Source organism: Otolemur garnettii, unplaced genomic scaffold, assembly GCF_000181295.1.
Source record: "Otolemur garnettii isolate 467f Iridium unplaced genomic scaffold, OtoGar3 scaffold00016, whole genome shotgun sequence".
In the NCBI taxonomy this organism is placed as follows: Eukaryota; Metazoa; Chordata; class Mammalia; order Primates; family Galagidae; genus Otolemur; species Otolemur garnettii.
Window position 1 is genome coordinate 28,352,332 of NW_003852411.1, and position 14,699 is coordinate 28,367,030.

At 41.3% G+C, this 14,699-nt stretch overlaps 1 pseudogene; it reads left to right on the forward strand.

Moving 5' to 3' along the window:
- Window positions 1-4,148: 4,148 nt before the first annotated feature.
- Window positions 4,149-4,847, forward strand: LOC100956991 (annotated as a pseudogene).
- Window positions 4,848-14,699: the final 9,852 nt, after the last annotated feature.

Genomic DNA, 14,699 nt, shown 5'->3' on the forward strand with positions numbered 1-14,699 from the left:
ATTATAGGATGATTGCTTGGGATGGAATATAAGGAAAAAGTGAGCAAATTGATAGAAAGAGCTTAACACAATATCTTGTGCAATTAGTGCCCAATAAAATGAGCTGTTATTATTGTGCCCTCTGTTGGAGGAGCCGGCAAGTCTCAGAAACAAAGTCTCTCTCTGACCTTCCTCTGCCCTCCTGTCTCTAGCCCCTATTTCTCTCCTATAGAGAAATAGAGAGTTGTAGAAACCAGAATTCCTCTTCCTTAAAGTGAGAGTCTTGGAAACTGGAACTCCTATCCCTCAGAGCAAGTCATAAAACCTAGAAAGGTCGCCCCTTCCTTTCTCCCTTGAAGACTCTCATTCCAGAGGGATCCGCCCATTCTCAGGAGGAAGGGGTGCTACACAGGGAAGTCAGAATTTGGAATAGATAGATGGGTCTTGCTGGTTTCCCATTCCTCTGTCTATTACCATGCATTCAACCACACCTTCTTGTCCAATCATATTTCTACACAGCTGCCCTTTTGTCACTAAATTTTAGCATGCAAATAGATACAAATAAAGTCTTTAGGTCTTTAATTCTGAAGAAATAAACTTTGTCATGCAAAACTTTGATTACATAAATTTGTTATGCTTTTCTCCTGTCTTTTTTTATAGGAGTGTTGGCTGTGACATTTAAGATGGGTTGATAGCCGCTCTGAGAGAGAAAAAGAGAGAAATGAGGATATACAAGTACCTGAGAACCACCAGGTATTTCTTATCACACCGAAGACCGCAATTTACTCCATAGTTTCTGGGGGGAAGGGAAGGGAGTGGCTACTCAAAGTATTTAAACTGAACAGATTGGTGTTCTAGAAAGAAAATTTGGAGGCAGAGTAGAATAGATTGCACGTGAGAGAAACTAGCAAAGAATGTGAAGCTTACTAGAACCGTCCATGTGAAAGGTGAGGATGATGAAAATACCAGCACGGTTGTTGTGAGACTCAAATGGGATAACACATGTAAAGAGTTACTTAAACTGTGATAGGCTGACCATCTGGAAACTGGTTGAATAGGCTTTAAAGGAACTTTCCCCCTCCATTGGTGGACATCAAGCCACACAGGAGTATGTGAACTGTGTGTGGTCTCTAGATAAATTTCTAGTTTCCCCAGCTTCTGCTTTGGGAAAACAAAAGAAAACATTTCCCAAGCACTTACCAGATTACTACAAGGAAATATACCCCGATAGCGAGTATTGCATCCTTCACTTCTACCAGATTTTATAAAGGGCTCCTCCCCGGGGCAGGATGTGGGGCCAGACTCAGCCAGAGGCTGAACTTGCAACACTGCCGATTACAATTTCCTCACAGCTGTTAGGAGCTTCACACCCCTGCTTTTCTGTTTACTACAGGGGCCTGGACTTCAGCGATTGTTCACAGTTATTGATTTTTAAGGCTTAAAAGCAAACACACCCAGCCGGATGCTGTATACCAGGAAGATGAAAGGGGACTTCCCAGTTTGCCTTACTTTGGGGAAATGTATCTTAGTTTCTGCACCGAGCTTTGTGGGCCCAGGCAGCTGTGCATCAGGAATTCAAACCCCGACACTTGATAGCAGCGGGTGATGCATCACTGACTTGCCTGGAGGAACAATACCACACTTAATTAGCCTGTGGGGGGGGGGATCTTCCTTTCCCTGAAGTAGGGGAAGAACCAAAATATTCCCATCCCAAAGATTAAATCTTGCTTTCTGCAGAGCTTGGCCCAAGATAGAAACTGCAGTTTTGTAAGAGTTCATTTGCATTGAGTGGGAGGAAAGAGACAGTATGGTGTCATGGAAAGTGCTTGAACTTTATAGGGAGGCCGACCTGGTTTTTAATTCTAGCACTGCTGCGTACTGGCTGAGGGAATTTGGTAAACTTGGGGTAATGGTTTCTGACCTCCAACCTCCCACTATACCCTAGACTTTCACTTGCCCTCACGCTACAGTTTAAACTCCTTAGCACAACATTCCAGAATGTGCACAGTTTGACCCCAGCCCAACTTTTCATCCTCCTCTTTCACTCTCTTCTTCATCATATTCCACCCTGCACTCATCCCAGACGACTGAGTATTCCCCACCATCTCCCTACTGAGTTTTTCCTCCACTCTGTGCCTCCAGTCATATGATGCCATCAAATTACATTGTCCTTCTCATAATATCCTGCCTGTCAAACTTTCTTTTCCTCTGTCTCCATTGGTATCAATTGCTACCTCTTTTGAACTATCCCAGTTCGGTGCTTACACCTGAAATCTGTTTCACTGTTGTGGCCCAACTTGGTTATTAACTCTGCCCAAGAGGAAACCAATGCACTGAGACAGCAAGGTTTACAACAGAGAAAAAGTTCAATTGTGCATAACACCACACAGGGATATGGGAGGAATTTCTCAGCTCTACCTCTCTGAGAATTTGGAAAGCGGAGTTTTTAAGGATAGTTTGACAGGCCAAGGATTAGGCAATTAGGTTTGCTAATTGGCTGGGTAAGGGCAGGCATTGCATTCCTTAGGTGGAATGCAAGACCAGGTTCTTGGTTAGGGGTGGGAGAAGGTCAAAAGACTAGTTAGGCCACTGGTCTGGGTGGGTCAGCTCTTTTACCAATAAGCTTAGGTTTCTCAAGGGTGATGTTATCTATGGAGAAAGTTAAGTTAAGAATTTTTATGGCCATCAACTGTGTGACTCCAGCACAGCAATTATAGAGAAGCAAACTAAGAGATTATCATTGTTTTTAGCTGCTGGTGCCTTCACAAAGTTTTGGGCCCTCACCCCAGTTCTCACCTTGCACCCAGCTACTGATCCATAAAGGATGGCTTCAATAGTGTTACATTTAATAGTAAGGTTCAGTTCAGCAAACAAGTATGTCAGGCATCTTCTATGCGATCAATGTAACAAACACATAGTGGTACCCACCGTATGCTAGGTACTACATTGGCAGCAGGGGCAAAGTGGTTCCTGTATCTTTTGATCTTACATCACATTCTGGTGGGAGTCGGACAAAGACATCATGTATATGAGCAAATACAGCGACAGGTCATTTAGACACTGGGATACATTCTGATTCGGTGATTTCATTATTGTGCAAACATATGGTGTATTTACACAAACTAGCTAGTGTATATTGGGCTATATATGGTACAGCCCAATGCTCCCAGGCTACACACCTGTGCAGCATGATACTACACTGAATACTGTAGGTAACTGTAACACCACGGTAAGTATTTGTATATCGAAACACATCTAAATATAGAAAAGGTAAGATGGTGGGCTACGACATCATGACATCTATGACATCACTAGGTACTAAAAATTTTTCTGCTCCATCCTAATTTTAGAGGACTGGCATCATATTTATGGCCCATGTTGACTGAATCATTGTTAGGCAGCATGTGACAATAAACAAAATGATTATAAAGTGTGATAAGTGCTTTGAAGGGAAAAAAAACAGACATGACTTAAGAAATTACAGGGTAAGGAATTTTATTTCTCGTACAAGATGAAGAAACAAGTCTTCTGCAAGAAGGTAATATTTATACCAAGACCTACAGGATGACGGAGGTGCTGGTTATGCAAATGAGGGGGCATCCCACGCAGGAGAAAGCATGTGCACAGCCCTGAGGCTAAAAACAGTTCGATGCATAGAAACCAGAGAAGCTAGAACACGGTGAGGAGAAGAGAGAACAGCATGAGATAAGGTTAGGGAGATTAAAAGGAGCCAGATCGCACAGAGCCTGGAGACCCTAGTCAGGAAGTTGAACTTTCTTTCACCTACAATGGGAAGGAGGAGCGTGTTCTATTTTGTCACTTACATTTCAAGGTTCTCTAGCTGTTTTATGGAAAACAGACTGCAGGAGGTCAAGAGGGTATGTACTAATAATTGTCTAGATAAGGCTTGGTAGGGGCCTGGATAAGAGGGGTGAATATGATCCCATCCTTAAGCTTGAAGAGCTTTTGTTTGTTTGTTTTGAGGATACGGAAAGTTATTGAAGCATTAACTTCAGCAAAATGCCAAAAATTTCTAAATACAGATTATCATGGGTGCTAGGAGAGGAGGGAGAAGCAGTGAGCTGAGTCTTTCACATGCACTGAGTTTGATGTAACTCATGTAGTGTATGTGAACAGCCTGCCGCCAACCCCAGCCCAGTGCCTCTAGCATGGCCTGGTGTCGGTCTCTCAGCAATCAAGGGTTAAGAGTAAAGCTGGACTTCTCCTTCTCACCGGCTGCTGACTTGCACTTCATGGAGGTCGATGGAGTGGCCTATGTTTCCTTTGGGCCTCATACCAGAAGGCGGGCCATGATTGTCGATGTTACTGATCAAACCAGAGCTTTGGTTGAGGGACCTTGCACAAGGGTAAGATGATAGGCCATGCCTTTCAAATGCACGTGGCATTCTGATGCCATCCTCGAGTTCCCACACAGTGGCTGCCAGAAGTATGTCCGAGAAGCCTGGCAGAAAGCAGATATAAATACAAAATGGGCAGCCACAAGATGGGCCAAGAAGATTGAAGCCAGAGAAGGGAAAGTGAAGATGACAGATTTTGATAGTGTTAAACTCATCAAGGAAAAGAAAATGAGGGATAGAATAAAGAAGAATGACGTTAAGAAGCCTCAAAGGCAGCTCTCCTGAAAGCCTCTTCCAAAAAAGCACCCACTAAGGGTGCAGCTGGCTAACGTTCTGGGCAAAAGAGGATGCCTGCTGCAGGCAAGAAGGCTCCAGCCCAGAAGGTTCCTGCCCAGAAAGCCACAGGCAGAAGGCAGCGCTCCCCTGACGGCTCGGAAGGGTTGAAAAACTCCAGCCCCTAAAGCACTTGCCATGGGCGCCTCCAGAAGAGGAGAATCGGGAAAGTTATAAAGCTTCTTTTTGACATGTTAAAGAGTAAAACTGGAATGAAAAAGCTCAGGAATATGCTGCGGAAGGCTCCCAAGTTTCCAAGCGCGGGAACTGCGCAGGAATGATTCCACGGTGCGGGAGGAGGCAGGCAGGAGACTACAAGGAAGCAGCGTACAGATCCAGACGCAGGGAAGCCTTTGACCAACCACAGAACAGACAGTGGGAAGCCGGAAAGAAAACAAAAAGCAGACTGAGCAAAGCACGCATGCGCGACTTTTTGTCCTTCCCATAAACCCCCTAGCGCACCAGTTGCCAAAGCATTGACAGATCCATTAAAGCCCAGAGTAAGGGCTTCCTCTTTACATGTGGCTATCTCTGGAATCTCTGTAATAAAACCAGTTTATCTATTTCCATAAAGGTCAAGTTTCACAAAAAAAAAAAAAAAAAAACAACATGGAAACAAAATTCTGAAAAAGGAACCAGTCTGAGGAGGGCTTATCAAGTTCTATACTTTGCTTCCAAACTCTGTGTTTCATTCAAACGAAGATGTGCGGCAACTTCTTTTGGTCTACCTAGGCCACGTGTAAATGAGTAAATGTATCTCACCTATATCCGTCTATGGAAACAGCTGCCCTCCATTTCAAAGGAAATATTAGCGACTGAAATAATAGCAAAATGCCATGATGTTGACCTAGAAATATAATAGGGCTCTCCCACAATCTATAGCTCATGTGGGTTGATTGTTTTTGCAGGGGTGTCAATGGGTTTGTGTTGAGTCATAAAATCGTCCCAGCCATTTCCTTTTAAAATAACCCTTCCATTTGTATAACACTTCACGGTTTGTGAAGCACTTCTTACTGCATTATCTCATTTGCCTTTCACATCAGACTCAATGTGTCCAAAATTGAAGTAATTTCCCCCTCTCAAACACACTCTGCCATTAGTGTTCTTTGTTCCCGTAAATCCACTCCCTATAAATACTTCCCATTCGGGGCCTCCTCTCTATCCTTTACTGGCCTAGTTTCAACCCTCTTTACCTGTCCCCTGGAACAGATGTCCTCTTTTCTTTTTTAAGTAGGAATGCTCCTGTTTTAAATGAGGTTTTGTGTAGGACATCAGTGTTTAGAGCGGTGACATGGAGCCTCTGGAGGCAAGGCAGAAGAGTTTACCATCCCCACATAACATACCTAAAAGCCCTACAGTTTTACTGAAACATACTCATGCCTGTCAACTTATTTTCTTAATCTATATCTACTTTTATGTTACTGTGGAATAGTCGAGTAGTTGGAACACAGACCATAAAAGCTCATAAAAGCTAACATTTATTCTCTGGCCTTTAAAAAATGCTTGCTGACCACCAGCCTTCAAGATGGAAATAATACCCTAAATGGACTTCCATATTGACTTTTCTTTCTCAAATTAATCTACTATTACACTTGGCCTTAAAGAGTTAATGCTGCTAAGTTTCTACAAAATAACATTCCAATTACTTGGCCAAGTCTTTTCTAGCATCCAAGTACTATTCTATGTTAGTTTCCAGTCCTTTCACAAACACTTTCAGATGTTTTTTCTCTCTAAATGGTCTATGTTTCCTGCTATCCAAGTCCTTTCTCTTAGGAGGAAAATCCTCTTTCATTTTACCTTCCTACATGTGGTGCCGTCCAATTTTCAAAATCAAAACTTCTATAGGAAGAGTTTCCGGAGGTCTCATTTATAAGAAGCCTCCTTCTTTCAATTTCCAAAGCATTTTTTTAATCACTTCCTATTTGATAGCGTTGAGAGATTTTTGACATATTCTAATTCTGTATACTACTTTCTTCCTCTTACTCTGCTAGAAACATACCAATAATAAGAGGCTAATCCTATTTCAATCTTGTAGGACCTTCTGGTTTCTAGTATGTACCTTCCATTTAACAAGATCAACTAAAGAACTTCTGAATAAATAAATCTGGAAAGTAAGAATTATTATAACATACAGTTTACAAAGGAGAAAAATGAAGAAATAAGATGTGTGTAAGTCAGGATAAGCTGAGCTTTACTGTAGTAACATAGAAACTCCAAATCTCAGTATATGTAAAAGATTTCTCTAGATTCTGTTTTGTTTCACAGATGTATATCTTCATTTTTATGCCTGTACCATGCTGTCTTGATCACTATAGACTTGTAGGATAGCCTGGTAATGTAATGATTTTGAAAAGTCTGGTAATGTAATGCCTCCAGATCTGTTCTTATTTCATAGAATTGTGTTGACTGTTTGGGTTTTTTTTTTTATTCTGGTTCCTTGCAAAACAAGACCTTTAAAGTCTGACATTGGTATTTTAGTGGTTATTGCATTAAATCTGTAGATTACTTTGGGCAGTATAGACATTTTAACAATGTTGATTCTTAGGCCATGAGCCCGATGTGTTCTTCTATCTGTTAACATCCTCTGCAATTTCTTTCCTCAGCATTTCATGGTTCTCTTTGTAGAGGTTCTTCATGGCCTTTGTTAAATATATTCCAAGGTATTTCATTTTCTTTGATGCTACCATGAAGAGTATAGTGTCTTTGACTTAATTCTCAGCTTGACTGTTGTTGGAGGGTCTAAAAGTTACTGATTGCGTACAATGATTTTGTACTCTGAGAGGTTGTTTAATTTATCAATTTGAGGAGTCTTTTGGTTGAGTCCTTAGGGTTTTCTAGGCATACTATCATATTATCAGCAGAGAGTGTTAGTTTAACTTTTTCTATCCCATTTTGTACTCTTGATATTCTTCTTTTCACTTTGGCCAATAAAATATAGGGTGTCCATAAAGTTCATGTGCAATTTAAATCGATAACTATTTTAAATTGCACACGGCCTTTATGTCCACCCTGTATAAGAACTAATGCATGTCACTGCTAAGCAGGAGCTCTTAGAGTTAGTGCATAGTTTGCTGTATTTCTTTGTCTCTGCCATGATGATCAGCAATGTTTCAGACAGAGGCTATTCCAAAAGACTGGGCCATGTAGTCAAGGCAACAGTGAACACAGTTATACTAGCTATAAAAAAAATACCTTTTAACACGTGAATGGATTAACAAATTTGGTATGTGTATACTATGAAATATTATTCAGCCATCAAAAAGATGGAACTGTTGTATCTTTTCTAAAAACCTGGATGGATTTGGAAAACATGCTTCTAAGTAAAGTATCACAAGAACCAAAAAACAAGCACCACACATACTTAGTACTTAATTAGAACCAGTAGATTAACAATTATATGCTCACATAAGAGGAAACACTCAGTTAAATTCAAGTAAGTAGCAGGAGGAGTTGGGAAAATTCCCACCCAACAAATACATTGCATGAGTACATTGCACACTTTCTAGGTGAAGGGCACAATTACAACCCAGACTCACTTACCTGATAAAAGCAACCCACATAACCTAATTTCATGTACCCCATATTAATCTGAAATAAAAAACAAAAAATATTTTATTGGCCAAACTTAATGTTAAAAGGACTGATAAATACAATCCTTCCCCTAAGAGGGACAGTAAATACTTTTGAACCGTAACAATGTCTGCTGCAAGGAACTTAAACGACTTCTCTGAAATCACACAGCTATCAAGTGATAGGATAGAGACTTGAAAGAAAGCCATTTGATTTATGAATCCAGTTTCTCTTCATTTCATCATAAAGCAAAATAACTATCTGAGGGAATAACAGACGGAATACAGAAGTGATTGTGTTCTGGCCACTTGAGCCCATCAGCCAAGAACATCTGAGGGTTAGAGAACAAGGGAGGCAAGTGATTTCTCAAGGTCAGTTCTCTCAGGATATCACTATTAGAAAGTCAACTATTGTGGCTGTAGATGGAAATACAGGAACTGACAACTTCTTTATTGTTGATTGGCTTAAGAGGATGCTGGAAGCAGTGAGAATTCAGTAAATGAAATAAAGCTTCACCTGCATTACCAGGATGCTAGATATTATTACCAGCACTGAGGAATAAAAAGGCCTGGGGAAGCTTGATAGCATAAGGATTAGAGGGATGTATAAAGGGCTGAGGGTGACTCTTCCCATAGACGTCTTTTTCCATTAAGAGAAAACTATTTGAATTTAGTTTATGTAATCAAAGCAGATGTCTGGCAATTTGTATGGTGAATTCACAAAAAAGTTAATAAGTTTCTGCTGTTTTAGGTGAAAGGATAGGCCCAGGGAACAAGATATAATTTGTAATCTGATAGAGATTATAGTGTAGCAAAAATACAGACATGAACACATCATTTCCAGGGCAGTGTTGGTCTTCTGACAAGATTCTCTCACATCCCCTTTACTGTTTCTGTAAAAACCTCTCCAAGCTTCTGTGTGCCTTTACTTCTAATTGTCTGTACCTGAGCCTCCCTTTGGAGGCCCCAGGATACTGGAGCAGGTTGCCTGCAAGCATAGAAAATAGTTATTGCTTGTGAAGTATCACAAGAACCAAAACCATTGCTGGGAGTCTACGTGCCCTTACCTAATGATTAGTAGGGGAGTTGGAAAGCCCAGCTCCCCTGTTTTCTGGGGAAACAAAGTCAGGGGCACAATTTATACTACAGAGTTCTGCTAATCAACTTGTGCTGTACCTGTGATGACTATACCCTTGCTGGATGTCATGGCTATTGAGAATTCACCTCATAGACCTCAGCCATAAAGAGCATAATTGATCAACAACTCTAGTTACTGCTTCTGAACTCCACTGTTGAGTTTGTACCAATGTCCCAATCCCCCAGGCTGCTCCCAGCCAGTGGCTGAGTGTGGTAGGGATACTAAGGCAGGCTCATTCCTGGGAAACACAGGACTCCTCTAATAAGTGACTTTGACTGAGGAACTACCTGACAAACTGGCAAATTTTCCTGAGACTGGATAGCAGTCTAGGACACTCCCTCCACCCTTGCCTTTTTCCTTCACATTGGGTCAGACCTGCATCACAGCCTTACAGCATATGACATTCCCAACCTGATCTGACAACCCCTGCCAAGGTGCTTTTATAGGCGTTTCCCTGACAAAATCCTCTAATGCCTAATTTCATTTTGGCATCTGACTCTCTGAGGATCCAGACAAACACACTGGGCTTCCCTACCCTTTTTCCTCATACACACCTCTTCACGATTTCTCCTGGGGGCATTTGCACTTGAATTCACATCTAAGGATCTGATTCTGGGGATGCAACATCAGATGGGGCTTAACAGGAACATTTAATAAAGAGAGCCTAACCGGTTAACATGACAATGTGTTGAGGTCTGAAATAATAGCAAATGTTAACAGGCAAAGGGATGGATGAGGCAGGGTGTTCCAGGTGGAAGAAATGTCATATTCAAAGGTCAGGAGACAAGAATGAGAATCTAAAAGTCAAAGAAAGGTGCAAGAGGAGGAGCCTGGATGGCCATGCTAAGGATTTTCAACTTTCTGGAAGGAGAATAAGAAGCTATTGTAAAATCTCAGACAGGGAGACAAAAAAGTCATATTCAAATTTTTGATAACACTGCTCTGGAACACAAATTGCAGGACAGAGCAGAAGTGGGGGGACCAGATAGAAGGAAGTGCATTGGTCAGAGCAAGGGTCTAGTCAGAGCAAGGTCTAGTCTAAGTCTATTTAGACTAGAGTAGGGTCAGAAAACCACAGCCCATAGCCTGCTCATGTGTGGCCCAAGGCAAAGAATTCTTTTTTATTTTAAAAGGGCTGTTGCAATGAACTGAATATTGGTGTTTCCCAAATCCATATATGAAAGTCTTTAATGTGATGATATTAGGAGACCTTTGGGAGGTCCTAGGCCATGAGGGTAGAATCTACATGAATGGAATTAGCATCCTTGTACAAGGGGGCCCAGTGAGCCTTCTCATCCTCTTTTCATCATATGAGGATACAAGGGGAAGTCTGTAGCCTGAAACTCAGAGAAGGGCACTCATCAGAATGCATCATGCCAGCACCCTGGGCTCGGACTTCCAGCCTCCAGGACTGTGGGAAATAAATTCTGGTTGTTTACAAGCCACCCATTCCATGGTACCCTGTTGTAGAAGCCCGAACCGACTACAACAGTTGTAAAAACAACAGCTATGTGAAGAAAAACATGCAACAAAGTCTGTATGTGGTCCTGAAAGCCTAACGCTGTCTCACCCTTTATATTAAAAGTCTGTGGATCTCAAACCAGAACGATGGCAAAGGGGATGGGGAAAGGAGACATCGATTTTCTGTGTTTGATTACAGGCCCTTATTATGTAATCACATACAGACCCAACAAAGAACAAATAACAAAATCAAGCATGATTCTCTCCCTACAAGCCAATCAAGTTGTTTGCCTTACCTAAAGGCTTATATATATCTTTAACTCTAATAATGAGTGATCATTAATAAATAAAATCATTTTTGCTTTCCTTGAGCGTTTATATTTCATAGATTAGAAAGCCGAACGTGATCTACACTTACTCTGCATGTCCAACTTGGGCAGTGGGATGCATGGAGTTTCCACTTACCAAGAGAACAGAGTTGAAAAGCTAGTTTGGAAAAGCCTGCAAAACATTCACACTACATCAGAATTTACCTTTGCTCATTTTAACTAAATTTCACTATAGTGATGAGCAAATTGCAATCTGCCCACTAAAGTACTTTACAGTCTTATGACAGGAAGAAATAATGAATAATTCTAATCTTAAACATCTGATTTGTAGTGCATGGTTGTATTTATTAAGCTCTCTGTTCCTCTCCTATCTATTTATCTTACATCTTTGGCAACTTTGAAGTCGAGGAGACTTCCACTTACATTCTCTCCAGAAACTTAGCTGTCTCAGAAACCTTCTTCCCATGCCCCTTTAGCTACATTAGCCAGTTGCAGCTTTTGTAATCTGAGTGGCTAGGGCTGAACTCTTCTCCAAGGGCTGAGTTTGGGGAAGGGACAAAGGGACTGACTCACTTGTTGAGAAGGGTCTTCACTGTCCAAAAAAACAGAGCAGGCAGCACCAAGATCTTTGTTCAGGAAGATTAATTGGATGCTGGGTGGGTATAGGATAGAGAAGGACTGATGGAGTGTCTCAACCTGTTTTATGTAGGTTTAGCCTACCAGGTCTCAGCAGGTGTTCATAGCATAAGATGTAGGGACAACACTATTTGGGCCCAGGAAACAAATGGGAATGCTTGCATTTAATGAATTGGAGGAGGAAAGGACGTAGGTAGAACCTGTGTGTGCTGAAGTCTTTATACACTATTTTTTTGCTGTACTGCTGAAGCAGTATGCAACTTTTAGAGGGGAAAAAAAGGCATGTCATAGGAGAAAATACTTCCTTAGAGAGCTGGTTTTTAAAACTTCCAGAGTAAAATCTAAAATCAGCACATAACTGGCCCATGCTTTATCTCTGAGCCGTCATCCCTGCCTCCCAAAGACCCTACTGCACTGATGAATGAGAATTCACATTCATGCTAATATTCCTACAAGCCACCGAGTCACCGAAGATTCAATTATGCTTTCCACATTTTCCATTTTAAGACAGAAAGTGGACTAATGCATTTTAGAAAGATTTTTGGTAAGTCTCGAAGCTAGGATGTATTTCATTTTAAATTTCAGGTAATTGGAAAATGTGGCCACAATTATGATTAACTACATTGCTTGGATGAGTTCTAAGTAAAAGAGACAGTGCTAAGTATTGTGGCTGTTGTGAAGACCGGGAAGATAGGACTCCTACGCTCCAAAATAGACATGTATATAAATAATGGTAGAGACAGAAAGAGAGGAAGAGAAGGAACATTCTGAGTGTGGGCAGAATGTGAGGCAGATAACCTCAAATGTCTCATTTGGGACACTGATGCTATCAGAAGTTTTAATTTTAAATCCTATCATGTTTCCAGCAGCAAAATTGGTGTTTACTCAGACTTAGAGGTGGAAGAGTTACTAATTCTGGTTTTATTTTATCATATTTTCTTCTTGTCTTTCTGGCTGTCAGGTTGGGTAAAAGGTGGGACTGAAGAAGGAAACCTTGACAATGGGAGAAATTTGCTCCCTGCCTTGTCTTTTAAAAAATAAATTCTACTTTTATAAGCACTCCATTCTCCTCGGCTGACCCGCCTGTCTCTATAGTTCTGCCCCAATCACTGCTCTTTATCCACAGAGTAGGCAACAGGCATTTACTGAGCATCTTCTATATTCCAGGACCACCACATTTATGAAGACAGAGACTGCTTTTGTCAAGAGATCAATAGTGCCTTACATTTTCAATCTTTTTCAGATTCTAAGATGATTTCATACCAATCAAGGAAACAGGTCTTATACTTTCTCCCTTTGGAGGAAAAGGAGATGAGATCTCTGTTGGAAATCTCTGAAAAGGGAGTGCATTGTTCCTGGGTTATTCCTCAAGAAAGCAAACTGGGGAATGTTTTTATTCTGCATAAAATCTTACTCTCTAGATTGGAATTTTTTCTGCTTAAGGATCAGGGAAGGAATGAATGGCTTCTACAAAAACTTATAAGCAAAACAGTGGGAGAGATCGTTACAGACCTCAAGAAATGAGGAAACATACAGGGGCCATGTTTCCATGTCTGTCTGAGAGGTACAGAAAACTGGCACAAACCTCAGAAAATCCACCTCCTCTGTCCTGACCCAGCACAGTCTCATGTGGTTCTGCCACATACAGGTTCCCATGCAAGATGTGGACTGGGGATGGGACAAAGGGCAGGAAAACAATCTTGAGCTTGCTTTTCAGATATTTTTTTTTAAAAAGAGGTTCAGAGAGGTTAAGTAAGAGAATTCTTGAAAGTCACAGAGCTGGTGAAAGTGGGGCAGATCTTTTTTGACTCCAGTTTCAGTGCTCCTCCTGATAAATCAGAGCTGCTAGTTGAAATCTGGTCTCCTAGAAGCTCAGTCAGAGGCAAGCAGAGAATGAAGGGGACCTTCTGGCAATGGCCATCCTGTTTCTGCTCCATTTTATAGAAAGATCAAGTGGGAAAATGCACTAGACTATTAGAAATTATGCCACTAGAGCATTGTTGATGAGAATTGCAGGTGATTTAATCTGCTTGAAGATACCAAACAATATCCAACAGCAGGTTGCTATGACAATGCTACTCTTATCTTAGTGGCTTTAAACAGAAATATCTCAAGGGCAGAGTAATTAGGTAAGTAGAACAGCGAGTCTGCGCTGTTTCATGAAGTCATTTTCCACTGATTACCATTTTATTGTTGTGCATTGAGCTCATAGGTTCTGCCTAATATAGCAAATCTCCCTGGGGGAAAGTGTGTATGTGTATGAGTGTGTGTGTGTGTGTGTGTGTGTGGTCTGTGCATGTCATGGGGGCCATGTTTTTAATTCATTCCTGCCCCCCCAAGCCCCTTTAGCAATATGGCACCATATGGCAGGCTCCCACACAAGTGCCAATATGACAAAAGAAGACTGTGTGGGAGTGTGAGGTGCATGCACAGCCTCCAACTACGCTTATCCGGGGTTGTGAGTACATGTTATGGGAACAATATTTGCTTGCATCTTGCTTTTTTCCTTTTAAATTAAATTTAAATGCACTTCAATATTGCTTGTTCCAATTCCCTCTGACTCAGATTGCCATTTCCCAAGGCTCCTGAAGGGGATTTTTTTGCTTCTATTTCTAATGCCTGGCATCCTTACCCATCCAATCAGGCACCACCACTACTCTCCCCATCCTTTGTGCTCCGGAAATATACAACTTTCTCCTTGACTCGCTTATTCATCCCAGGAGAACGTAGCCAGAGAATATCTAATTCCCCGGGTTCTATCTTGCGTCCCTTCCCAACATGATGAAAAAGATGAAACTGATTTTTAGTGTACCCGCTCTGGGCCGGGCCTTCAGTCATGCACTTTAGGCATTTTCTCAGTTGTTCTATTCTCATGATAACACAGATGAGAAGCTGA